This window comes from Pelobates fuscus, chromosome 1 (assembly GCF_036172605.1).
Source record: "Pelobates fuscus isolate aPelFus1 chromosome 1, aPelFus1.pri, whole genome shotgun sequence".
NCBI classification, from domain to species: Eukaryota; Metazoa; Chordata; class Amphibia; order Anura; family Pelobatidae; genus Pelobates; species Pelobates fuscus.
The window spans coordinates 305,445,773-305,472,367 of NC_086317.1; the positions used below are offsets into that span (position 1 = coordinate 305,445,773).

Consider the following 26,595-nt stretch of genomic DNA (forward strand, 5'->3'; position numbering starts at 1 on the left):
CGATGCATACACTTTGCTAGACGTTATTTCTTTAATTTTACCTGGGTAATTACGATGTTTCTACTTTAAACATGTAAACCTCCGTTCTATCATTTAGGGATACTATGAGGCTGCCTTGAAGCAGCAGGTAGTTATGCCAGTGTTGTCTTCGAACTAGATAGCTAGTCTAGGGCATACTAGGGTGCTGCTTATTTTTGCGACTACCTGTTGGGATACCTACTCCCTTCCCTGCTCCACAGATACCCCACATATATTCACGGACCAGGTGACTACTGACTCTGTATAATTTTCTCTAAGACGTTTGGTTTCACCATTCTGAGTCCGGTCTACTGTAACTAAGAGAGCGGGTATTCTGTACCTACGATGAGCTGACTGTACTTATGTGAGGGGAGTAGGGGGAAAGTTCCTATCTCTTTTTCCTTTTTACGGGTATACTTATAAGCGCACCTAGCCACTAGCAGTTTCTTATGACACCGGTTTGCTGCTACTCCTTATAGGTACCCTATAACTAAGGGAGGTTCTCCAGTATTATTATCCCTTGACAGGCTATTGCAAGCAGTCTATTTACCCATGGGGATTTATACTGGTGACTTTATACCAAGTCTGTTTTCATTTTTGCACTACCACTACTGGTTAGCACCATCTGTCTTATTTAGCCTTTTTTGTTACTACTATCCATGGACACAGGTTATGAACTAGGTCCGGTCTCTTGGATGGTAGTAGACCTAGATGTAACTTTTGTACTCCAGTGTTTAGTACTTTGGGGGTTACTCTGGCATAATCCTTTGAATTAATAACCTTTTTTTTCGGCTCTTATACTATTAGCCATTTATAACCCCTTCCCTTTCCATTTGACATCTTGGAATCGAATACCCAGGTATTGTATTAGGAGATTTTCTCACTTTATCATGATTTTGACACGGTTATGGTGTGTTAGGGTTTTTGGTATCTAGCATCACTTATTTTGTTTTATCTTGTCTGATAATAAAGGTTCTTACCATGTTTTGGTACGTTTAAATTAGGAAGTATTTGTGAATGTGAGTAAACCCCACCCACTATTGTTGAGTGTGTTTTCTACCCCATTCTTTTGTCTATTCTCAAAAATGAGAATCCTTTAATCTGAAATATACAAAACCGTGACATCAATGCCATCTTAGCGTTCTGGAGACCTCATAAAGCATTTAACCATTAATCTGTAGTTTGTTATGTCTCCACAACCACTTGCCTTTAAATATTTTATTTATCAATATTTATGCCTGTCTTTTATATAATATAGTTAAATTACACGATCTTATAGTGTATGTACAACTGTGTCATTAATAATTGTCAAAAATACTAGAGTAATTTTCTATCCATATTTTCCACCCTTTTGTGTAGCATATGTTGTAAAAAATGTAAGAGAAATCTTTATGTATATTAAACTAATTGTGAATGGTGTTTACAGAGAGTGGACAATATAAGCACTGTGTCTGGGAAGCAATATCTCTGATGAAGTATGCAAACATGCCTCTTGCAAAATAAAGTATAAAAACTTACGCAAATGTCAATGTTTATTTTCAAAAACATAAGCGATCTGCTAACGTTTTTGAGAGTTTAAATAAGGAACTATCAGTATTTCTGGACAATACACCGTTAAGTAAATCATTTGAAAATACCTACATCTAGTGATAACCTTTTTATTCACATTATTCTACATTTTTGTTTAAATGTCCATTAACAGTTTAACAGTTGACATCACAATCCAGTTTATTCATGGCATAGACATGCATAAGAGGATGAGATGCAGCAATTGTTTTTGTCTTCACTTCCACATGCCAGGCTGGATATTTTTTTATTTATGTAATCCTCTGTACTATGTTCAAATACATAGAAGAGAAGAGCTTATAACTGTGGTGGGCAGGAGGGCAAGAGTAAGGTGCTCAGTTCACGGATGGGGCTAAATATATTGATGTGGATTTCAACATTTCATTTTATCTTTCAGGCCTCACAAATACATATAGTAAACATAGTTTTACAAATCCTGGGGAAGTTACAGTTCCCCTTGAAGTTACCAAATCAAGCATGGTTCAATGATATCCACAAACTTATAAACTCCTTCACACTGGCATACACATCTTAAAAGTAATTCACTGCAAAATAAGGCATAAAATAAATGGGAGCAGGCTGTTTATTTGCATCAATTGTTATATGGGTAGACGTGGGACAGGCTCAGCTGCCAAGTGGTATGTTTGTGGCATATTTTTGGACACCTCTCGGTTGTTAGGAGGGTGACTACATGATTGTTGGGTTGGGAACTATAGAAAGGTTTCAAACCTTTGTCCCCTTTATCGACATTACTTCATGTTTCCTCATGGTTAACTCTATCACCTTGGATACAGAAAGGGTTGAATATGATTTCTTCCTCTCATCAACAAATTTCCTTAGAACATCAATCATTTATCTCCTAGACATATATTTTAGTACTTACTGATGAAAGATTTTATAACCAGGCGAGTGCAGGTCTCATGGGTAGAGGAGACAAAGAGCAAGCTTGATATGTAGAATAACAGATTCTTTAGGTGCTGCTCCAACTCCCCACTGAAACTGAAGCTGTTGTCCTTATGTTATAAGTTTCTTCTGAAATTCATGTGGACCATACCTTCTCCTTTATGGTACAATGTGAAAAAGAGAGTGGGATTAAGGTAGGGCCAAGTAAATGGAACAAACTGCTCAATCCATTGCGAGAAGTCACCAAGTGTTACTCACATCATGGCCCACAGCAAACTGTTGTATAGGTGGTACCGGACCCCGGCCAGATTGAATAATATATATAAAACGCCTAATAAATGCTGGAAGTGTCAGACTCTGGATCAATGCACCACATTTGGTGGAAATGTTCTTATATTCGCCCTCTGTGGCTAGAGGTATCCAAAATACTCCATGAGTTGCATATTAAATTGCCTTTTTGGACCGTCGGTTTTAGCTATGGCTTGACTTGCCACAGCTACTATAAATTTGTGAAATGGCATTAGACTCTCTCATGTTATAAGACATTTAATAACTGTACACAATAAAACTGTAGCAATACAGCTACAAGATAAACTTTGTCTCAATTATACATATGAGCGAGCAACGGCATTAACTGTGCCTCAGGCAATCTCACTCATTTAGGAGCCTTAATGTCTACTAATCAAGAGATCTAACCGAGCACCTTCTTAGGCCAGAAGACATTTTCTATGTCATGATTGGCAGAAGGGGGAAAAATATCGCACCACTGGGCCCCCACTCCAAGCCCACACACTATGCAGTACTATTTGTGCTTACTTATGTAGTGGGGACTTGATTGACCTTTTATGGGTATTAATTAAGGGCAATGATCAATGGTCCTTTATGTTTGATTTCTTTTATCATTTTTTTTCATAAGGTTTTTTTTTTGGCCTTATAATTGTTGCTACTCAATTGTTTTTACATTTTGTATTTGTGTCAGCAAGACAACATACAGTTATTGACGTCAGCATTACTCTAACTATATATTTTTTTAAATTGTATTTTTATTGATTTTTAGATTTGACAAAACAGGTCAGAGAAATAACATATACATTGTGCGATACTAAGTCAACAGTATATATATAATGTATGCTAACAAGGTACAGATTGATGATTCTGATGTGATGGATGCGACTGCATCTTCACTACAGCAAATATTGTTACATTGTAGTTCCATTCCATAAAACAATCATGTCCTTGCTTTATAAATTTACACCAACTTATAGCACAGGAACTTTAACACTGAGGAGGGGAAAGGGAAGGGAAAGATATGAGACTCTATGTCTGCCATAAAACTAATCCTTATTTTATGAGGAGGAGTATCCGACAACCCGTGAGGCTTCTTTATGTTTGTTAATGAAGTTATCCCAGGCCATGCGCCATGTTTACCTCCCATTATATGTTTCCTTGATGACATTTCATTTGTTCTGACTAGTGAGACCTGGTCTAGTATTTATTTCAATGTAGGGGTGGTAGTTTCATCATGTAGCAAGCAGTGTCACTGTAGCCACCAGTATGTGAAACACAATACATGTGTTAATTGATCCATCTTCTCTCTCCACCTAGTCTGGCTTGGCTGTTTGGGTTTTATTTTCTAAAAAAAAAGTGGAGTTTATCTGTTTCTCTTGTTGCTTCTTTGATTTAGGATAAGGCAAGTGTCTAGCCTAACAGCATCTATGCATTTCAGGTGCTAGCCATGTACCCCACTCTAAATTGTAACAACTTGATGGACAAAAATTGAACACTAAACGAAGATACTAAGTTGTTAATTTATTTGATGTGGTCTTACTTTCAATTATATGTTTCTACCAATATGTAGGTCTACAGGATAAACTGATGATTAGTGGTGACAGTTATTTGTAAGAAGTTATTAACAATAACAACTGTGTGACAGTTCGTAATGTGCCAAGGTTCTTTTCCGGTCTATCCTTTGCAAGGTCAAAATTGCAACACATACACAGTTTATGATAAAACCATAATAATAACATATGCGCAGGAATTTGCTTTTGTTTCTATATTTTTTCTTTTACTCAAAAATCATATTCTAGTCTACAGAGTGGCAAGCAGCCTGTTTCATTGATTGAAAAGTGAATACATGCATGCATTCCAACAGTTAAGGTAGCAGTCAAATAATTTATATATAAAACATATGAATATATATACAAGTTCTATGGTATGTAGCGCATCTTATTCAAATGTTTACACGCACAATAGCATTATTAAAATGGGGATATGGACATTGGTTAGAATAATTATAATAACAATAAAAAAAAATAACCATACGTAATGTATTTTTGAAATAGTGTAAAAAAATGAATTAAAATAAGACAATTTGATATTTATTCATAGGTAACTATATTCTTTTTTTTTTCTTCTGGCAAGATAGGCCTTGTGTGTGTGTCTTTTTTTATTTTTGATGTCACATCGAAAAATAACGCAATCAGATTTAATTCTTCTTGCTTTGCAAATACAAAGTCAGTTTTTACAAAGTCATTGATGTTATATTGGTCAACAGCTGGTGGTATTACCTGGATCTCAGAGTGTTAGGTGGAGACACCCTGTCCTTGATGTTCCGTGTCTTTGTCTCATTGTCTGCTGTTTTACACACATCACATATAAAACATTCTATACATATACCACCAAAGTGGGTGTGCAAGCATTACAAAGTCAATGCTATAGATACAATATTCTTGGTGTAAAATAATAACTATAGTTAAAAAAAAAATTCAGAAGTATTGTCAAAATCCTGAATAAAGGAACAACAACAGACTGAATGGATGGTTAAGGTCACATCTGAATTTACTGAAGCACAGTAAATGCTGCCTGCACTCAAAAAACAATATTGTCCCACTGTGAAGACTGATAATACACTGAACTTGTACTGTGCAAATTACCCTTGTATAGCCATATTTTTGGCATGCCCAAAAGCCTGAAAAAGGCTTCCAGCTCAAAACTGCACAATCAATAAAAGAATCAGTTATGCCTTTGTAATATAACCCCTTGTAACCACTACTAGCCTAGCCAATAGAAAGAAAACATTCTTGGATGGTTAAGTTGGCTATTTCAAGTCTCCCAAGACTCAATTCATAGCCAAGTAATAAAGATTTTACCAAGTTGAAATTAGCTCACCCTGGCATTAAACTATACATGTTCAGTTGTCTCCATAAGAGCCCAATTTTCAAAGACTCTGTTTAAGCAACATATAATCACTAGTAAAAATACTATAAGAGCATGAGTAGAAAACAAACAAACAAACGGACATGGTAGGCAGACAGTTAAATAAGCTAATCTGCCTAGACCCACTAATGGCTTTATATAGACAGAGCGCTGTTGAAACCTTCTCACAAGGACTCACTGCTCTGTTCTTACATTGATGCTAAGATTTCTGTGGTCACTACTATTTTGTTCCCATAAGCAGAACACCGTGGAGAAAAACGAGGATGGAGGGACACGAACTCCAAACTGGGACTGTCTCACTGAACAGTCTCCGACATATATTCCATGCTGCTGCTGCTACCACTTAGCCCTTTTCCCAAAATTCCACCACCAAAATCCAGTAAATGGTGGATTTTGATTGTTCAGCATCTAGTAATTTCCAAGTGCTCTGTTCTTTAATAAAATGTGTAATGAAATACCTTCAACGAGTAGATCGACTAAGGGGTGTATCACAAAATTGTCAAGTGTCACACACATAATGTAAACCATTATGGAGAACCACCAATATCACAAAACTAAAAGGAACCACAAAAAAAATACAAAATAAAAATGAGAAATAAACAATTGCACACGTAGAAGTAATACAATAAAGCTCACTATGCAGAGTTAGTACTTGACACTCTCAGAAATAGATAGATAAAACAGCATAGAAATCCAAAGGAAAACCCCCCATGATAAAACTATTGAAACCACAGCTATGCAGAATAAGTGTCATAATTAGACTAATAAAAGGAAGGTTAAGTAGGGAAATTTCAACAAAGCACCATAATTAACTACCATAACTCCAGAGTTGTCATGAGTTGAATAAAACCGACTACAAACATATATTGCTAGAATGCTACCAAAAAGTGTAACATTTTGTTACTAAAATAGTGGAAATAATTTATTATAATAAATCCTAAGTATTTCAGATGACTAAATTAACTTTACTTTTTGAGACACTATCCTGCACCGTAGGAAGCTCATTTCCAATTTCATAAATTTTTATTAAAAAAAAAATAAAAAAATCCGCTTCTAATTATTTTATTGTAGTTTTGTTATATATTTATCAAACCTTAGATTTGATTCATTTAGTTAATTTTTTCTTATCAGTAGAATGCTTTCATGCTGGTAATTCAAGGGGTAATACTAGGCTACTCTTGGTTTTTACATTTTATACTTTGTATCATTGTGACAATGCAATGTTGCCATTTAGTGATCATGTATTCTCAACCCTCTATGATACCGAAGTATTTGAGATGGCTAAATGGATCCACTGTAGAAGAACAGTGTATGCTGCGTAGATTAATCTTGTTGGCTTTATATAATGTTTTGATGCTTTTTTTTTGGCGATATGCCTCTAATGAAGTAGAAAGGTCTGCAAAATGCGTTAGGCTGAAAAGCATATTTCCTTTGACACGCCTCCGAACTTTGGCGGGGATTGTTGGAATGAAAGTCGAAGGCTTGTTCTGGTACTAAGGATCTACCTCTGAGCAGGGACAGAGCTAGACCAGCACTCTGTCTAACAGTTATTGGATCAGAATCGTATTGCTATCTGATGTCTTAGGAACTACAAACAATGAGGACTTTACTCCTGATATGACTGTACTTTTTGGGGATTTTGTAAGTGTTTACATTTTGTGTCTAATAAATCATTTGTTTTTGTGGAAAGCAGTATATTCTGTTGATTTTGTATTCACAGAGGATACAGTCTCTGGCTGTACCGCCACAAAGTGGAATATCATCATTGAAGAACCTTTGGATTTTTTATCGACATTTATTATTCTATATTGCTCTGGTTTCCATAAATTTATTGTGAGGTTTTCCTGCTGGATTTCTATGTTGTATTTAATTAAATATGTCTTAGCCTTTAAATTAGTTTTAGTAACAAAATGCACAATTTCAGTAACATGTGAGCAGTATTCCATTATGTCATGTTTTTCACTGAAACAAAAATGTTTTTAAAATTCTTTTTATATTTACTGTTCCTGAAAGCAGTCAATTGTTTGTTCGATTGCGTTGCTCGCCAATATGCAAAAGGGTTTGGCTGCACACTTGGCGACCTGCAGGTTAGACAGAAAGCATATGACAAACAAGCCCCTGTTCATTCTCCTAACATTTTTTACATTTGACGCTCAATAATTTCTGCCGGGCCATTACTGAAAAGATGTCTGATTGAAAGGGGGCATGCAGACATAGATTTAAAAAAAAATCAATGAACCATGGGAATAAATCTATACACACTGGCTTTCATTAATCTTGTCTCATGAAGCGTTATATTCTAGTTCATTGTGTGGGATGGGGGTCGATGAGTTATAATTGAAGCTAATTCAGAAAAGGTACATTTTTGATGATTCTTTCTTTTTTTTTTTCATAGGTACAGTTTATTGCTCCCTTTAATTTTTTTTTATTTTTTTTCAAAGTTAAAAAAAATGTGGATGTATAAATAAATCTATATATTAAAAATGTGTATTTTATGTGTTGTAAATAACTCCCCTTCAGTAACAAATATTAGTGATTACATAAAACAAAAAACAGCACATTTTTAAACTGTTCTAAAAAGTCAAGTTTTTGGTGAAAAATACACTAACTATTCAGAATTTGTTTCAGTCAGAAAACATCAATCCCAATCTCACATAGTGTTAATTTGTTTTTGTTTTGTTTAACAATGGTGGAATTGTCAGTGCCATTATAACAATCTATTTTTCCAAGTTACTCCAAACTGTATTAACCCACTTAACAATTTATTGTATGGCTGTATAGAACATTTTGGCATACGGTATACGGGGACAAGCTTGTAATGACAACATAGTGTATCATTTGGTCATGTTGAGGTTGTTTTTATTTACTTTTTTTTTCCATGTGCAAATGAGGAACTAGGATCAGAGAGTTTTTTTTTTTTTTTCAGTATCACATGTTTTAGTTTCAATTTAAATAGGATCTGTCACTTGTGACTTAATTGCACATTTGGGTATATGATATGTCATTTGTTTTGCCTATTAATTTATTTTTTTTAAAGATAAATCATAAAAATGCATTTCTAATGCCTGGCATGCAATATGAATAAGTCCAGTGATTCCATGGACATATCATTATGGGGAGAATACAATTAAATAGCACAAAAGCAGTACCAATCATCAAAAAGTGCAACAAAGGTTGGTGTGTTTATACTTCTCTAAGATATATACTTAAAAAAGCACAGTACCTATTTAAACATAGAAACATAGAATGTGACGGCAGATAAGAACCATTCGGACCATCTAGTCTGCCCAATTTTCTATGTATTCATAATAATCCATGGCCTTATCTTATAGCTAGGATAGCCTTATGCCTCTCTAGTTCAAAACTATAACCTTTTTCTCTCTTTCGTTTTTGTATTTAGCCTTATGCCTATCCCACGCATGCTTAAATTCCCTCACTGTGTTCACCTCTACCACTTTAGCTGGAAGTCTATTCCATGCATCCACTACCCTCTCAGCAAAGTAATATTTCCTGATATTATTTTTAAACCTTTGTCCGTCTAATTTAAGACTATGTCCCCTTGTTGTGGTAGTTTTTCTTCTTTTAAATATAGTCTCCTTCTTTACTGTGTTGAAGAGGAAATATATACCCTGTAAGATCTGTATTGTACTTTTATTTGGAAATTTCTCTCAAAATATGATGATCAGGCTTTAGGACACCATCTTCAGACTTATGATGTTCAGACTTTATGACACCATCCTGTCCTAGGTTAGTGGAATTCCCCAAGTCAGGGAATTTCACACGTCATGTGCACGTTTACGTTTTACTCTAAACATAGATAAGATGTTCCCATGTAAAATGACCAAGCCATGACCTTGTATCTTTGCCAAGTTAAAGTAAGGTCCTGACATGACCTAATTTAAAATCTAAGATATAAATATTTGTTATTAATATTAGACACAGATGAGAGAATTAGGATGCAGAGATGCAGCTCCATTTTATCATGTGAGGTTGACTAGTTCAAGAGGGTATGTTATTCTATTTTACTGATATTGCAAGCATATACTTTAATCTTCTGCTATGAATTATTGTAATGGATTATTAAGTTTGTATATGTTTTGATTTTTATTTAATATAATATTTAAAAAGACACAACTTTATTGCTTCCGAGACAATCCCTATCTTATAATGTATTCTCATATATCCGATATCTGTATGGTTAGCCCTGCTAAATTCTATGTCTTAAGACATAATAGTGGTAAATAGGAGAACCAGCAGCGGTCACAGTGCTGTTTTTTCTAAAACAATAAAATAATAATAAAAAACAGTAAATAGTGAAACTAACCATTTTCACTATTTCACTAGGAATTATGTGACAGTCACTGTTCTCCCCTAAACCAACTAATTGCCTAAATTGTAAATTCTACATAATTCCTGCATAGTTAATAAACCTCATTACTGTTCTGCACTGATCACTTTGATGCCAGATGGATTTATATTTTACATATGTGTTAGCATAATTAACGACATTCAAAGCTACATTCAAGCACTTTTTATAAAAAGCTAGTAATTCTACTCTGATACAGTACCGTCTTACGGTTATCTAGCTTACACTATTAACAATAACCAATTATCCTTTTAACTTGGCACGTTTCCTATAGTTGAACAGGACAATAGTGCCATTGAAATTGTGATACACTTATTCAGCAGTATTAATAAGAGTGCTGTTAATACTACTGTTAAGCATTTAGGCGGAGAATACAAAGGTTAATATCTGGGTTTGGGGGTTACTAATAACACATGTAGAATTAGCACTTGGGGTAGCCCTATAACACTGGTTAGGAGTTACACCTGAACACAAGATGATATGGCCAGTCCTGACATCTCCTGTGTCCATGTTAGTTTAGAAAATTATCCACATAGTTTCTGTGGTGCACCTATGTACGCCCTCTGTCTAAATCTGGTGGCTTGCACTCATAGTAAATGTGTTTCATAATAATAGCGAGTTGAACTGCAGTCTTGCTATGTCTACGTTGTTATCAATGTGAATCTGACATTTTTCTGAGTTTACAAGGCACTATTTAAATACTGAATCTTTTTTGACATACACTGTCATGCCGAACTTACATTTCTTTAATCGATTTATCTTCTCTCCCTCTCTCGGGATCTGTTTTAAATGTCTTTCTGTCTGCTCTAGTTTTCTTTAAAACATAAGACAAAGTAGGGACTATTTGTCTTATGGAGGTTTCCTACGCCTGACCATCTCTGACCAGCGTCGGTGGTCAGAGAAATTCTCCCACAATTCTGAGCTTTCCTCTCAGTTCCCACGATGCTTCCTGTCAGTATTCCCGAACGTCCTGTCATTTAGATAGGACACCGGCGAAACCGCAGAATTGCGTCCTAACAGAACAGTTTGTTCATTCGTGTTAGGACACAATTCGGGACTTTGTTCATATCGGAATTTCATTCTAATGAATGAAATTCCAATCCTATGCAAGCTGCTTAATAGATAGCTCCCTAATTCCCATGGTATTAGGGAGCTATCTACCAAAAGGCTAAAAGACCTAAATTGGTCTTTCAGCCAAATTTACTAATACTAAGTAAACATTACTTAGTATTAGTAAATTGTGCCCCTACTTGCTATAACGTGAGTAGGGGCATGTCTACTAAACAGTGAGCAGCCTGTGGCTCCAAACAGAGGAGTGGGGGTTGTCCAACTCAAGCTCCCAATCATGGGTGGAGGCTAAATATAAAATAAATTGGGGGACCTCCAAACAGAGGCAGTGAGTGGGGGTTAATAAATCAAGGGGGAACTAGTGTCACCCCAGCCCACACCTATGGGTAGGAGGTCTAGTCATCATGCCTTTGTACACCTCCCATACACAGGCTTTGAGAAGGGAATACTAATGACAATAGGGAGCAAAATTGTGGTCAGAAAGCCTCCCATGTGGTTGATGGTCCCCTAGCAATCCACAATTAAGAAATGTTTGCATACTCTCTTTACCCTAGTTAGTTATTTTATTCCCCCCTCACTATTTTTAGGGTGAGGGGGATAGGTAGGGGATTATTTTTTATTTGGGTGGCCTTTATGGCCCCCACCCACCGCAGCTTAGGGGTGGGGGCCGGGGGGGCTACTATGGATTTTTGTGGTTTTTTTTAACAGTTAGCAGCAACAGGCTGCTCACTGTTTGGTAGACATGCCCCTACTCACGGTATAGCGAGTAGGGGCATTCGGGAGATTTTAATTTCCCTTATGTTATTATGGGGGTCATATTGACCCCCATAGAATGAGGGGAGATCTAGGGGGCTTTGAAGTGGCTCTGCTCCCTGCCGCTTCTATCTTTACATTTTACAAGGAGGGAGCTTGTTTGTTTTTTCGTCTGACATTTCTATTCATTCATTCGAATTAATAAATTAAATTCCCATTCGCATGCCCAAGTGTTTAACTGGGCATGTGCGGGAATTTCACAGCACTATCTAGTGTGGGCAGATGACGTGTCCCACAGGGACTTCAGCTACCCACATAAAGATGGCGGCGCCCAGAACCTAGGTCCGGGCGTGAAATAAAGTTTAAAAAATAGGTAATATGGGGAGCTTAGGGACATTTGGGGGTGAATAGGGGGTCAATTATATGTAGTGGAGTCGGGAGGGGGGTTAAAAAAAGGGATATGGCTATGACAGTGCCTCTTTAATTCATCTGCTCTCTCGGACAAAAACTCCTAAGCCTAATTTAATTCCTCTGCTCTCTCGGACAAAAACTCCTAAGCCTAAAACTCCTAAGCCTAACCCTTGGTTGTATGAACAAATACATCTCTGGTTCCCATTCAGCTGCCTTTTCCAGATTAAATGATGTCTCATAAACGGATACATTTTTCAAAACTACAAGTATATCTGGAATACACTCAGGATAGACGTGGGGAATTATATGTTAAGACACTCTTACATACACACACATGCACAATTTTTTTTTAAATATATTTAACATATTGATATATTAATGCATTGCACTTTATAAAATTGGATAAATATGCTCATCTAGTCCCTGATTAATTTTCAATGCTTTATATTCCCATGTTGTTTGCTCATTCTAGAGATGAGCAGTTCCCTCTTGAGATCCTTCTATTGACCTTGAACATTCTTTGCCATTCCATAGAAATCCAATTTCATTACTTGCTCTTCATAATTTAATCTTTTTTACATTTATGAATACTGTAGAAGTCTTTGTACTTCTTTTCAATTGCATAATGGATATTGTGAGCTGCAGCACAAAGATACACAAATTGCAGATGAAGTCTGTCGTATATTTTTCATATACTCTCTCCTTGTAGCACTAGTGTTAGGCATACATGCTAATATGGTATTATCGTTTTTATATTTTTTTCATTTTAAAAATAATTGCCAAGTTAATACATTATACATTACATTATTTATCACTTTTCTAAAAGATCATATTAAGTTGTACTAGTTGCATTCTGATTTTAAGATTTTTTTTAGTATATTACATTTATAGAAAATCCATAAAAAGAAATAAAAATGTTTTTATACAGAATGTGGATTTCAAAATCTTTATAAATGACTTAAATCGCTTAACTTCAGGTAAAAGCATGGGTATATTTTTTTCCAATGTTAAAGTTAATGTAGAATGTATAACTATTGGGATACTTTAGCATTGCACAGTATGGACATATTTTTTTAACCAGATTCTCATATTTCTTTTGAGATTAGTGGTTCTATGTAACATTTTAATATTTAAAACAGTATATTTTGCTTGTTTCCTCTTTTGTGTATTTTGTATAAAGTAAGTTTATTACAGCAGGACCAGCATTAAGCAATACATGTTCTGAGTGTACTCTCTAAATCACAGGCATATGATGCTTGGAGTAACCCCTTAAGTGAACCACCACTCCACACATAAGTGTTCAATTAAGTAGTTTAAGCAGAATTACATGCAGCCAGCATTTTACCCCCCATGTTAAAATCAGATTAGGATCTAAAATATTCTGGCACTTTGATTTATAACCAAATAGTTCAGTTAAAGCTGTATATTTTGTTTGTTTACTGTTTCTTTACATGTTTATTTTGTATAAAATAATCAGGGCTCAAATATTATAAATGCATCTGGCACCTCGAAATTAATTTTACAATCCATTGATTCGTTCAATCTTTCTTTGAAAGGAAAGTAAGTAGACGAGTATTTAAATCAAATGTGTATGAGTCGTCTCTCTGCTGTATTGCAATTCATTCCAAAGTTTTAAATGAACTGTTACTATTAGTTTTTTTACGTGACAGAAAGGTGTCAATGTTTTTGCTGAAGTGATTGTTTATTTAAAATTAACTCTTAAAACATTTGAGAGTGGAATAATAGTATATTACGGTACGGATTATCTTGGAAAATGGTCAGATCTTTTGCACCTTTTTAGGAAATCATTATAAGGGGTCATTTTCAAATTGTTTGAAATTTTGCGTGAACACTTTGTTTGTGAACAGCAAAACTCTAACCTGATAAATATATCAAGAAACATGTACTCTTTTTTTTTTTTTTTTTAATCACCATGTCAATTTAAAACTGTTTATGGAATGGTATTACAGGGAGACTATAGTCACCAGAACAACTAGAGCGTATTGAATTTGTTCTGTTGAGTAGAATCATTCCCTTCAGGCTTTTTGCTGTAAACACTGTATTTTCAGAGAAAATGCAGTATTTACATTACAGCCTAGTGAAAACTTAATTGGCCACTCCTCAGATGGCTGCTAAAGTTGCTTCCTATCTCAGTCTTGCCCAGTATGCATCACAACATCATTATCTCCTCCTTCTGCATGCAGACACTGAACTTTCCTCATAGAGATGCATTGATTCAATTCATCTCTATTAGGAGATGCTAATTGGCCAGGGCTGTGTTTGACTTGTGCTGGCTCTGCCTCTGATCTGCCTCCTTCACAGTCTCAGCCAATTCTATGGGGAAGCATTGTGATTGGCTCAGAACAACACTTCTGATGATGTTAGCAGACAGCTTGCTATTCTGAGGCACACGGGGGCAGAGCCAGTAGCTTCAGGCTTGAGTACAAGATTGTACCATATTTAGGGAGGCAAGAGAGGGCCGTGGGGGCTAGATGGTGGTTTTAACACTATAGGGTCAGAAATATATGTTTGTGTTCCTATAGTGCTCCTTTTAATAAATTCTTATCTTACAGATTATTATTGTGTCATGTTTAGCAAATCAATATTCAATAAATGGTATTATCAAACCAAGGTCAAATCATGCAACAGTTATAATAATGAAATAAGAAAAGCTATTTTTTTGTTCAGCAATGCAGTATTTTAAACAAATATTTCACATGCTATAGTGTATGTATTTTCATACAAAATGTAGAATTTCCTACACTAATCAAAGATATTATCATAAGCTAGTACATTTGTTGGAGTAAAAAAATGCTTTCTTCTAACTGTGATCCTACTCCAAACTCTCTAAGATTTAACTTTGTCAGTGTTTGCCCCTGATGGGGGCTTTAAAATAAAAAAAAAATACAATTAAAAAAGAGACCTTTTGTCTACCTCAAGCTCCCAATCATGGGTGGAGGGTGATTATAAAATAAATTGGGGGACCTCCAAACAGAGGCAGTGAGTGAGGGTTAATAAATCAAGGGGGAACTAGTGTCACCCCAGCCCACACCTATGGATAGCAGGCCTAGGTATCATGCCTTTGTACACCTCCCATCCACAGGCTTTGAGAAGGTAATACTAATGACAATAGGGACCAAAATTGTGGTCAGAAAGCCTCCCATGTGGTTGATGGTCCCCTAGCAATCCACAATTAAAAAATGTTTGCATACTCTTTTTACCCTAATAATTGTGAGACGGTGCTAATAAATGTAAATTTCTGCAAAAAAATAAATAATAAAATTATACTCACCATCAAACATCTTCACTCTTCTTGTAAGCTAACCAATTAGAGTGCTCTGACACATATTTTCACTTATCTTGAGGCCTGCATGGAAATATTCTCCACTTCATTTTAATAATAATAATAGCCCCCCCACCCCCCACCCCCACCTACTTTTAATGTTTTCAAAGTTTGCATCAAGAAGTTAATGCACTATTCTCATATTTATTGTTTTTTGCTTTCAGTTACATGACCTGCATAAGAAAGGAACACGTTGGAAGATAGAGGAAACAGTGTGGGCACATTTAAGAAGCCATTTCAAGGTATGCACTTCTTGCCATTAATCATGCATAAGAAAAATAAACATCCCTCTTTATATTTTGAAAGACCAGCTCAATAGAAATTACTGTGATTGAAATAAAAGCACATTATATAAATTATTCAATATATCATGTTCTCTTTCTTACTTTATGTACAGTATGTATATATTACTCTTGGTATATATACTTAGGTTACATTTTGCAGACTTGTCTTTCATAGAGATTGATAAGAGCATGCTTTGCTGTATTGATGCACACAAAAATAAATGAAGCAAAAATTAAAGTGATGTAACAGATTATTTCAAGGAACACTTAGACCATTAAGGATCTAACCAATGCCTTTTTTTATATTGGAGATTGTGCTAAATGTAGTGGTTATAGTACGCCCAAATTAGTCGATATCCTGAGATTATAATGTTGTAATTTGTAGTGTTTCAGGGAGACTAATATAACAAACAAACTGGTACAACAAACAAAAAACATCTACTAAGAATAATAAAAGATCAATCCGCTACTTTTTAAGTTGAAATGACCATAGATTAATCAGGCTAACCAACAACTTCTTCCCAATTAATAATTGCCCTCTAAAAAACAAGTAAATGTGGGCATTAGTTAATGTGCTCCATAACCGTGTTAAGCAGACAACATTTATGTCCAATTGCCTAAACTAAAGTCAACAACCAAAGACTAAATAGCCTTATTTTCCATCCACAGAAATTGATTTACTGATCCAACATGCAGAACTTAAATCTGTGGACTATCCGAAAAGAAAGTTATATAATATAGATGATCATAAAAATAATAAAGTTTAACACAATACCTATAGACTGTTTAAATGGCAAAATCATAGTGAGTAACAAGCCGAGGCCATGGAGTGCAGATATCATCAGAACAACTAACAAGCTAAATCAAGGGGTGATAGAAATCAACAATAGCAAAAAGAGCAAGGCGGGTCAAATACCATGTAACAGAGAACAGAACAAGTTGCACACTATTAGAAGTATCAAATGACGACAATAGGACAATGAGCTAGGCATCTGAGGGGTTTATATAAGTAGTAGTTTTTGTGGATTGATTTGCATCATTCCTACTTGCCCAAAACATGTGTATGTGTCTTGCTTCAAAATTGTTGCCAAAATTATGAATGTTATGGTGAGTGGTGCAAATGACCACAGGCAGTCTTATATTACCCACCTCCTTGTTCAAAGGCTGCACATTAATCAGAAATCATTGCCAGAGTGCAGTGACAATTGCAGAATAAATCCATGAAGTAGGTTGGGTGCATGAACATGGGATGCACTGATTCAAAACTTTTTCTGAGGTCTAAACACTTTCCAGTGGATTAGATACTGGAGCTTGCCCCTACGTCTTCTATGCTCATGGTGGATCTCATATTCTTCTTGGAAATCTGTCAACAGGCAGAGTAGATCTACAATCTTAATAAACTATGTACATAACAATAATGTAAGTAGGGAGGAATGAAACTAGTTGAGATATGTAGTTCAAAGAGGTAGGGCCAAAGAGTAAGAAACTTGATTGATACAGGGTATCTTGTAAGGACCAACATAGCGAGAAGTAGATTTTATGGATGGGATACAAATGTTGTTTTTTTGGCTTTTCAATATAGGCGACTGTGGTTAATACTCTATACTCTACGTATATTTTGAGTTCTCAGCCATCCCCTTTTACCCAGCAACAGCTTTGGTAATCTTAGTCTTGGAACTTTAGGTGATGATAATAATGAACTGGGACAAGAACGAAGACCAACAAACCTGTCTAGATGATAACTTTTTGCCTCACTGATGTATTAGTGTTTTTTATGATAGGTGAGGAGAATGACTGGTATCTTTAAACACAGAACATAGTTCTCTACCTATCTCTTCTATGCCAGTAATAATAATAATAATACATCAAGTAATGTCTTGGAAAAGTAACCACAAGTATGTAATGGCTGATCATGCCACATGATGTTTCACTAAATAGCCCTTACTCCTGTTTCTGACAATAGGGATCACGTCATACAATATTGGCGTTAGTGAGAAAGCTGCATCAAAGGTTAACACCATGTGTATGTATCAGAACCTTTTTTGCCATGATAGTGATTGGGGTGTTATTGAGGAGAAAATAATTAGCTGGCTTAGCCAATAAATTGCAGAATAAGTTTAAACCCTTGAGTTAATGGGTAGCTGAGTACAGCCTCTAACTTCTCTGGGAACATTCAAAAACAAGAACCATAGATCGAAACCCCTAAAAATTGCACCAAACACTGGTCAAAAACAAATTACGTTTACAGAACACCTCAATCCCTTTTAGATGTCTATTATTTCCCTAAGTGAACGAAAGTCATGTTAGGGCTATATATGTAACGTCATTCCTCCTATCGCTGCATGTGAAATCAATGTTCATGTCCTGAGGTGTGCATCATAGAAAGATGGACTGGCGTTATCTCCTTGTCATTGTCAATTTGTAGTGCTGCTGAGTTCAGTATGGAGCCATTTTCTGACAAACCTGTCTCAGTATATTTTAAATATGGAGTGCAATTTAATTTATTTTTTCTAAAATGAATAACAAAAATTAATACTAAGAATTGCAGTATTCTGTCAAACAATCATAACGAAATTTTTTTCCCCCAAGTGGTCATATATTGATCTACAGCATATTTGATCAGCGAAAGTTCATTTAGTCCTTTGAAATCGTAGTAGTACTGGCTCCTGTCCAACAATCTGTAAATAGACTCTATTCTATGTAAACTGTAAATGCTGACAGTTGTTAAAAACCCTTTGTAGATTTGATTTGTGACCTTTTTCCCCTTGATCTGTTCATCCACCCTTATGAGTTCTTTGTCTGGCTCTAGATGCATTATAAAGTGTGACTGTGATTATTGTATGCTGTCATTCTTTTAACTATCTAAAATATCAACTAAATATATTAGTGTTAGCATATGGATTATAGTAAAAATTCAGACTGTACCAGCATTCTTTTTTCTTTCTGTAAATAAAAGAGACTTACTCAAGGAATTTGACATGCTTTGGTCACATTTAAATAAACACTCAAAATAAAAATGTCTGTATTTTTAAAAATGTCTGTACTAAATACAGTAAAAATATCCTCTGAAACAAATCTCAGTATCTCTCCACACCAGCCATTTATTCAATGCTGACAGTCAAATCATAGCATTGTGATTCACTGATGATCTAAAAAATATTAATAATAATGCATCTATAAGGTATATAAGTTTGTGTTTATTTCATCTTTACACGTTATTTATTACATTAACTTATAGACATTACGTATGGTATTATAAGTATATATGATACCTCAATATGCAAAGATTGTTTTGATTTTTTTTTTAATACACTGACATGTTTGAGAATGGGATTTGTACAATAGAGATACCTGGTCAAAACAAGTCCATAACTGCAATCTGAGCAGAGATCAAATAAATAAATAAAATACGTATTTCAAAGTTTGGCCAGGTCATGAGTTGTTTTACAGAGCTGGAGAGCATTACAATGCTTGCCGCCATAATTTTGGGAAGCAGACAACTTCACTTGGCACATTTTTTTACATAAAGGCAAATAGATGGGGAAACAATGAGACTAATGCACAAATATAAACATTCCTTTCAGAGATTATATTTTAGTGGATCTGTTATTCAAAATTAGTTTTATTTTACCTTCATAAATTGACTGTACTTATGAAATAAGCTGTGCAGAGGTACTATTTGCAGATAAAGAATTTGCCATTCTGCATATTTTGCTACTTCATTATTTTTATACACTTACCTCTCCTGATCTCACCTCTTTCTGTTCTGTCTTTGTTCCTACTGGGATATGGGATGTAGTATTGTTTTTCCGTTGTCAGCTTTGGTAATGCTTTAACACTGTTTATGACTTTGAAATACTGTATTACAATATGCCTGCTTAACATATGTTTTTAGTTGATTCCTACACTTGGTCTGAAGAAGAACAGGTTTTGTTTCTGCAATTTATCTATTTTATATGCTCAAATCCCGTACTCTTTCTCACAAATGAGTTCCAGCATCACAGTTTCTATGCTTTTCTATAGAAACGTCTCACATTAACATGGAGTGGTTTGCGGTTTGTGTAACCTTGAGGCAACAGCAGTTTTGTTTTTTTGTGATCTCAGTGTTTGGAGATAGAAAATTGAATGGTAAATATTGTAATGTCAGATTTAGATTTTTAATGCCACATGTTGTTTATTTAACCACTAAAAAGCTAAATCAAGCAATGTTTTAACCTAGTTATGCAGTAAATATAAATGGCAGACACTCATATTTTCTGTGTGTTACAAAAGTCAAATCTAGATAATATATGTACCGTATTTATTCGAGTATAACGCGCAAACGTGTATAACGCGCACCCCTAATTTTCGATTAAAAATCGGTATAACATTTTGTACCGATTTTTAATTGAAAATTAGGGGTGCGCGTTATACTCGAATAAAGGGAAGGAGTGGGTGCTCCGATAATACCTCCCAGGACCGCCGGGCTCATTACAAGCCCGGCGGTCCTGGGGGGGGGCAGGCAGCAAGCGTTTACTCACCTCCCTGCAGCTCCTCCAGCTCCCCAGTGTAAATCTCGCGAGACCCGCGGCAGCCGGCCGCGGGTCTCGCGAGATTTACACTGGGGAGCTGGAGGAGCTGCAGGGAGGTGAGTAAACGCTTGCTGCCTGCCCCCCCCAGGACCGCCGGGCTTGTAATGAGCCCGGCGGTCCTGGGAGGTATTATCGGAGCACCCACTCCCTCCCTCTTCTGCTGGGCTAATATTTATTCGAGTATAACGCGCACCCCTAATTTTCGATTAAAAATCGGTACAAAATTTTGCGCGTTATACTCAAATAAATACGGTACATGTGAATGCAGAGAAAATTATCAGGAGGTGGCAAAACAGTAATCTGTGTAGGCTCTGTCAATCAAAGGCACAATTTAAAGAGAACATATAGTCCTGAAAATAACAATCAGTATTTCTGTTTCTACCATAGGTTCTCTTATGTCCACTCCCCTTTCATTTTAAAAATTAAATAAATATTACTTAACTTACTACCAGCACCTGGGCTTCTTTTTTGAAGAGTCCAGCATAGATACACAAGTGTGGCCAAGTGTTGCGCACCTCCAATCAAATCCTTCTATCTGTAGCATGTGACTCCCAGACCAAGTTTAACTAGGTTCTAGAAAAGGAAACCTCTTTAGTGACTGTTATTCTGACAGCCCCATAAGTTGATTTAACCCTGCAATGTAAGTATTGCAGTTTCTAAAACAAAATTGCTATGTTTTACATTGCAGGGCTAAAATTAAACGACCCCTTTACCTAGGCCACTTCATCAAGAATTGGTCTGGGTGACTATAGTGTTCATTTAAATCAGAGGCAAATTCCATTAGGGGGAATGCCCACTTGGCCTAAGCCACAGGTGCCCATGCATACATAATTTTTTTATGCAGTGACCAGACATAGAAAATGGAAATCAGGGGGCTGGGCCTGTCTGGCATGGTGGAGAGAAGTGTTTTGATAGAGCTCCTCTCCTCTACTGACAGAAAAGTACATTTTAACCTTTAATAAGCTTGATTTGGCTGACATCCTGCAACATACATGCTTCTTACCCAAGCTGAAAATCCTTGCAGGGGTCAAAAACACAACAAGAGCTCATCTATTACACAATCTGGATCATGCGGCCTAGAGCGCACCGGGTTGGAGAGGCAGCCGATCTCCTGGCCTGGAGTTGCCCAATGGCATTCAGCACTATACGGTGCCCCGTGGCCCTTCATACTACCCCTTTACCATTGAGTATTAGATGGGGTGCCCGTTACACTGTTCCCTTTACCATTGAGTATTGGATGGGATGCTGGTTACACTGTTCGTTGCATGTGCATTCATCTACTATTATTTTATGTCATTCTCTGGATTCTCCTCTGCTCGTATAATAATCACCTCCCTACACCTTACTCTGTGCAAAAAGCTTGGTGCCTCACAGGGAACCCTTTATGTTGTTATTTTCTGTTAAACCTGTATATTCCATTATAAAAAATAAAAAAGCAAAATCACTTATACTGATATGTTATTGTTTTAACTCATGCAACCTGTCATATGTCTTTGCTTCAACATGTATCTGACAATGCGCTCCAAAAAAAAAAAAAAAAATGGAAATCAATGCATCATAACTTTCAGATAATAGCAAAGCAAATACTATTCAGACACATTCATTGTAGATAGAATAACTAAAACCTTTCAAACAGTGTTTTCTCTGGCTGTGCTAGATGTCCATTTTTACAATTGCTGACTTTCACATGCCATAATATGAGGTTTTAGCTATAACTTACACAGGGGGTGATTCATCTCTGAGTGTCAAGATGGGTCAGATCAGAGAACGTTAAAGCTGGAAAAATTGCATTATCCTGCACAGCAACAGAGCATGCAGTAAAGCATTTACTTTGAGTGTGCTCTGTCTGATAAATGGGTAGCTTGGTAGCTGGACTTGGCATGTTAAAAGTATAACTAGTTTATTATTTGTTGGAACCTGAGAAATTGTAGATAATTTTAACAAACAACGTAAATAATAAAACTTAAAAATTCACATAAAAATAACTTAAATAGACATTTAGGGGGGCGTGGCCTGGCTACTCGGGAGAGTGGATGTGTGAGTGACCAGCTCCGTCGAGGGTGAAGTAAAAACAGCAATTAGCAGAGCAGTAGAGACTCGAAACCACTTAAGGTGATTACCGGATACCTGCCTGAGATAGCCATGTCCCAAAGATCCACAAAAAAAGCGAAACTGCGCCAGCCAGCGTTGCAAGTTGCGGCCTTAACATCGCCGCGGCGAATCCCACAAGATGGCGCCGACGGCCCTTCATCTCCTGCTGCGTGCTCAGACAGAAGCGATAACACCTCTGTCTCCTTAGACAATCTAAATCCTGCATCAGAGACCGCATTATACAAGATGCTCAAGGATATGCAGCATACTCTCCAAGCTGAATTCGCTAAATTAGCTAGGGATGTCAGGAATGACATTAAAGAAATCGGTGAGCGCACCGCTAAATTAGAAGATAAAGCGGATGAAATCATTGAAGCTCACAATAATTTAGCAGACACCTATGAATCTCTTGAAGAAAAAGTGAATTACCTAACTGCTAAGGTGGCTGACCAGGAGGACCGCGACAGGCGCAACAATATCCGCCTGCGCGGCATCCCTGAAACTGTTACAGCGATGGAACTTAAGGCCTACACTCAGACCTTCTTTAAAACTCTATGCCCGCAACTTGAAGATCGTGATCTGTGCATCGATCGCATCCACCGACTACCAAAGCCATGATTTCTGGTGAATACTGTACCGCGTGATGTTATTGTCCGAATACACTATTTTACCACAAAAGAAGTGATCATGCGCAAAATCAGGGATGCCACGGACATACCAGCGGAATACACTGGGATCCAGCTTTTTACTGACTTGTCCGCGGCTACACTTGCAAAACGGAAATCGCTCTTAACCATCACTAAAGCACTACACCAAGCAACTGTCCTCTACAAATGGGGATATCCTACTCGCTTAATAGTGAAGAGAAACGGCATCGAACACCAGATAAAAACCGAGGCTGAAGGAATTCATCTCTTGACGGAATGGAAAATCCCGTTTGATCAGCGTACTGGAGAAGATCGCCCAATTGACCACCGCAAATCACCGGCAAAAATCTCGAAGGACTGGATACAAGTTCCAAGGCCTAAATAAAGGACCACTACGAATAGGGTCGATAGACCCGTTGTTACCTTGCTTTTCAGAGCCGACTTGACCTGACATCACGTGAGGTTACTAATGTATATTCGTCCATAATGACTGGTTATAATTATGTTGTATTATAGCCCGTTTGGCTACTGTACTGTTATGCATCGGCACGTCTCTGCCGATAAAATTACTAATTACTGGCTTAACTCACCACTGGTGAGGACTTAAGGCAATATTGACGCATTACTGATGTAAGTCCCTACCTATATTTTGAAATCACCCTCCCCCGATTTGGCTACATGTGGCCGATACTTCTTATTCAGACACTGGACGGTAAGTCCTGGAGTGTCCTGTTGTATATAGTTGCCATCTGGCACTTTAAGTTCCTTCCTCTCCCTCCGTTTCTCCACCCTTCCCCCTTTCCATTATGGCCCCTAAATGAATACACAGACCTAAAGGTCATAAAGTCTCAATGCAGACATGTCTGGATCAATAATGTACTATGGCATATACAGTGGTTTAATCTTCCTTTCACAAGCCCCCTCAAACGTAAGTGGTCTCAGGATGACTCACGATACAACAAACGGGACAAGGGCAAAGTATTAATTTACTGTTACTGTTATATTGGTAGTATTTATGTTTTTTGTACAGACGAAACTCCTCTCTACACTTTTATGATCACTAATATAGGTGTGCTGAGAAGACAGACTTCACCCCGGGATTGTTCCCGGGTTGAATACATTACAATTATTATTGGAAACTTTTTTTTATTTTTCTGATGCCTTTAAATATACTCTCCCTTAATACTAATGGTTTAAACTCTCCGCATAAGAGGAGATTAGCCCTAACAGAAGCCACAAAACTTCAAATAAATGTAGCGTTCTTTCAAGAGACCCACTTTCTGAAGTTTAACATGCCCAAGTTCTCTTCTAAACAGTTCCCGATTGGTTTCCATGTGGGATATGTAAAGAAAAAGAGAGGAGTCTCAATCTTGATAAGTAAAGATGTGGTGTTCTCGTTTCACCATAAAGTTATTGATAAAGAGGGTAGATTTTTATTGTTGCAATGTTTTTTAAACAATGAGCCCTACACACTGCTGAATATTTATGGCCCCCATGACAATCAACTGCAGTTTGCTAACAAAATACTTGCATTGACACATACGCACTCATTTGGAACATTAGTTATAGGAGGGGATACAAACTTTGTATTAGATGATATAATGGATACGACTTCAGCCACTACTGTAACGCAGGCCACGGCCCGCAAACGTTCGATTGTGGCGTCAAATCTCAGAAAGGCAATTCATTCGTCGGAGCTTTTAGATGCCTGGAGGGTACTCCACCCTTCAGACAAAGATTACACGTTTTATTCACAAATACACAATTCATATTCGCGTATAGACAGATTTTTAGTGCATTCCTCCACGATTCCAAAAGTACGTGCTGTAAATATAGGGATTATTACGTGGTCGGACCACGCGCCCATCACTATCTCACTGCAGGAACGCTTTCCCTCTAAGGGACGCGGAACCTGGCGTCTCAACGAAATCTTACTGAAAGACCCCCTTATCAGACACCAAATTGCAGAAGACCTTAAGACTTATTTTGAATTCAATACCACCCAAGATACTACTATAGAATCGATTTGGCAGGCTCACAAAGCCGTGATTAGAGGATCTTTCATCAAACATGCTAGCCGAGCCAAAAAACAAAGGGAAAAAGAATACTCCACCCTTATCAATAAAATTACGGCTCTTACACACGCTAACAAGATAAGCCCTTCTATAACACGTAGTGAGACACTTAGACGCCTCCAAACTAAATTGAACGAAATAGATATCGACAAAGCAAATTTCATTCTCCAACGCTATAAACATAAATTTTTTGCACATGGGAACAAGGCAGGCTCTGTATTAGCGGCCAAATTAAAAGCTAGAATGGCCAACTCTAGGGTGGCCTGGATTTATTCCTCAACGCACAAAAAATTAATGAATCCACAGGACATTGTGGAAGAGTTTGCACGCTATTATAGTACTCTGTACAACCTCAAGGAGGATACTACCACACATACTCCATCCCTTTCCCAAATACAATCTTTTTTAAATACGGTTGATCTGCCCACTCTGCAACAATCTGAAATTGATTTACTCATCCAACCAATCTCTGAACAAGAATTAGGGCAAATTATCAGACAATTACCCCAACATAAAGCCCCGCGTCCAGATGGACTCTCTAATATTTATTATCAGACATTTTTTACTACCCTAGCTCCCTCTCTGACGGCATTTCTTAATCACTGTTTTACTAAAGGGGATATGCCACCCGAAATGTTACAAGCGCATGTGTCTACTTTACCAAAACCTGGCAAGCCGGCCACGTTGTGCCAAAACTTTAGACCTATATCACTTCTAAATTGTGACACCAAGCTCTATGCTAAGATCCTAGCTGATAGAATGAAAAACATTCTAACTCGAATTATTCATACTGATCAATCAGGGTTCGTGACATCTAGACAAGGATCAGACAATACGAGGAAAATTCTTAATATAATAGCCCATATGGAATCATCTCACATGGAAGGCCTTCTCTTAGCGCTGGACGCGGAGAAGGCCTTCGACAGGTTGAATTGGCTATACATGGAACAAGTTCTGATAAAATTCGGCTTCCCTGACCCATTTATTAAAGGGATTCTGGCCCTCTATGGCAAACCATCAGCCAAGGTAGCTAATGCGGGTTTTCTATCACAACCCTTTTTGATAACAAATGGCACGCGTCAAGGCTGTCCGTTATCGCCCCTTTTATTTGTTTTATCCTTGGAACCCTTAGCAGATAAGATACGGAAGAACAATGACATAACAGGGATAACCATTTCCAACTCGGAATGCAAACTCTCTATGTTTGCAGATGACGTTCTCATTACCATGTCAAACCCGACCCATTCCCTACCTCATCTTATGAGTACACTACAAGAATACAG

General features: G+C 36.9%; 1 protein-coding gene across 1 annotated transcript in view; it reads left to right on the plus strand.

Moving 5' to 3' along the window:
* The window catches only part of ST6GAL2 (ST6 beta-galactoside alpha-2,6-sialyltransferase 2), a 160,255-nt gene that overhangs the window by 17,220 nt on the left and 116,440 nt on the right, over positions 1–26,595 (plus strand). Inside the window, exon 2 of the mRNA XM_063458204.1 lies at positions 15,809–15,886. The gene's annotated coding sequence lies outside the window, so the exon portion shown is untranslated. The remainder of the gene's footprint in view (positions 1–15,808; positions 15,887–26,595) is intronic.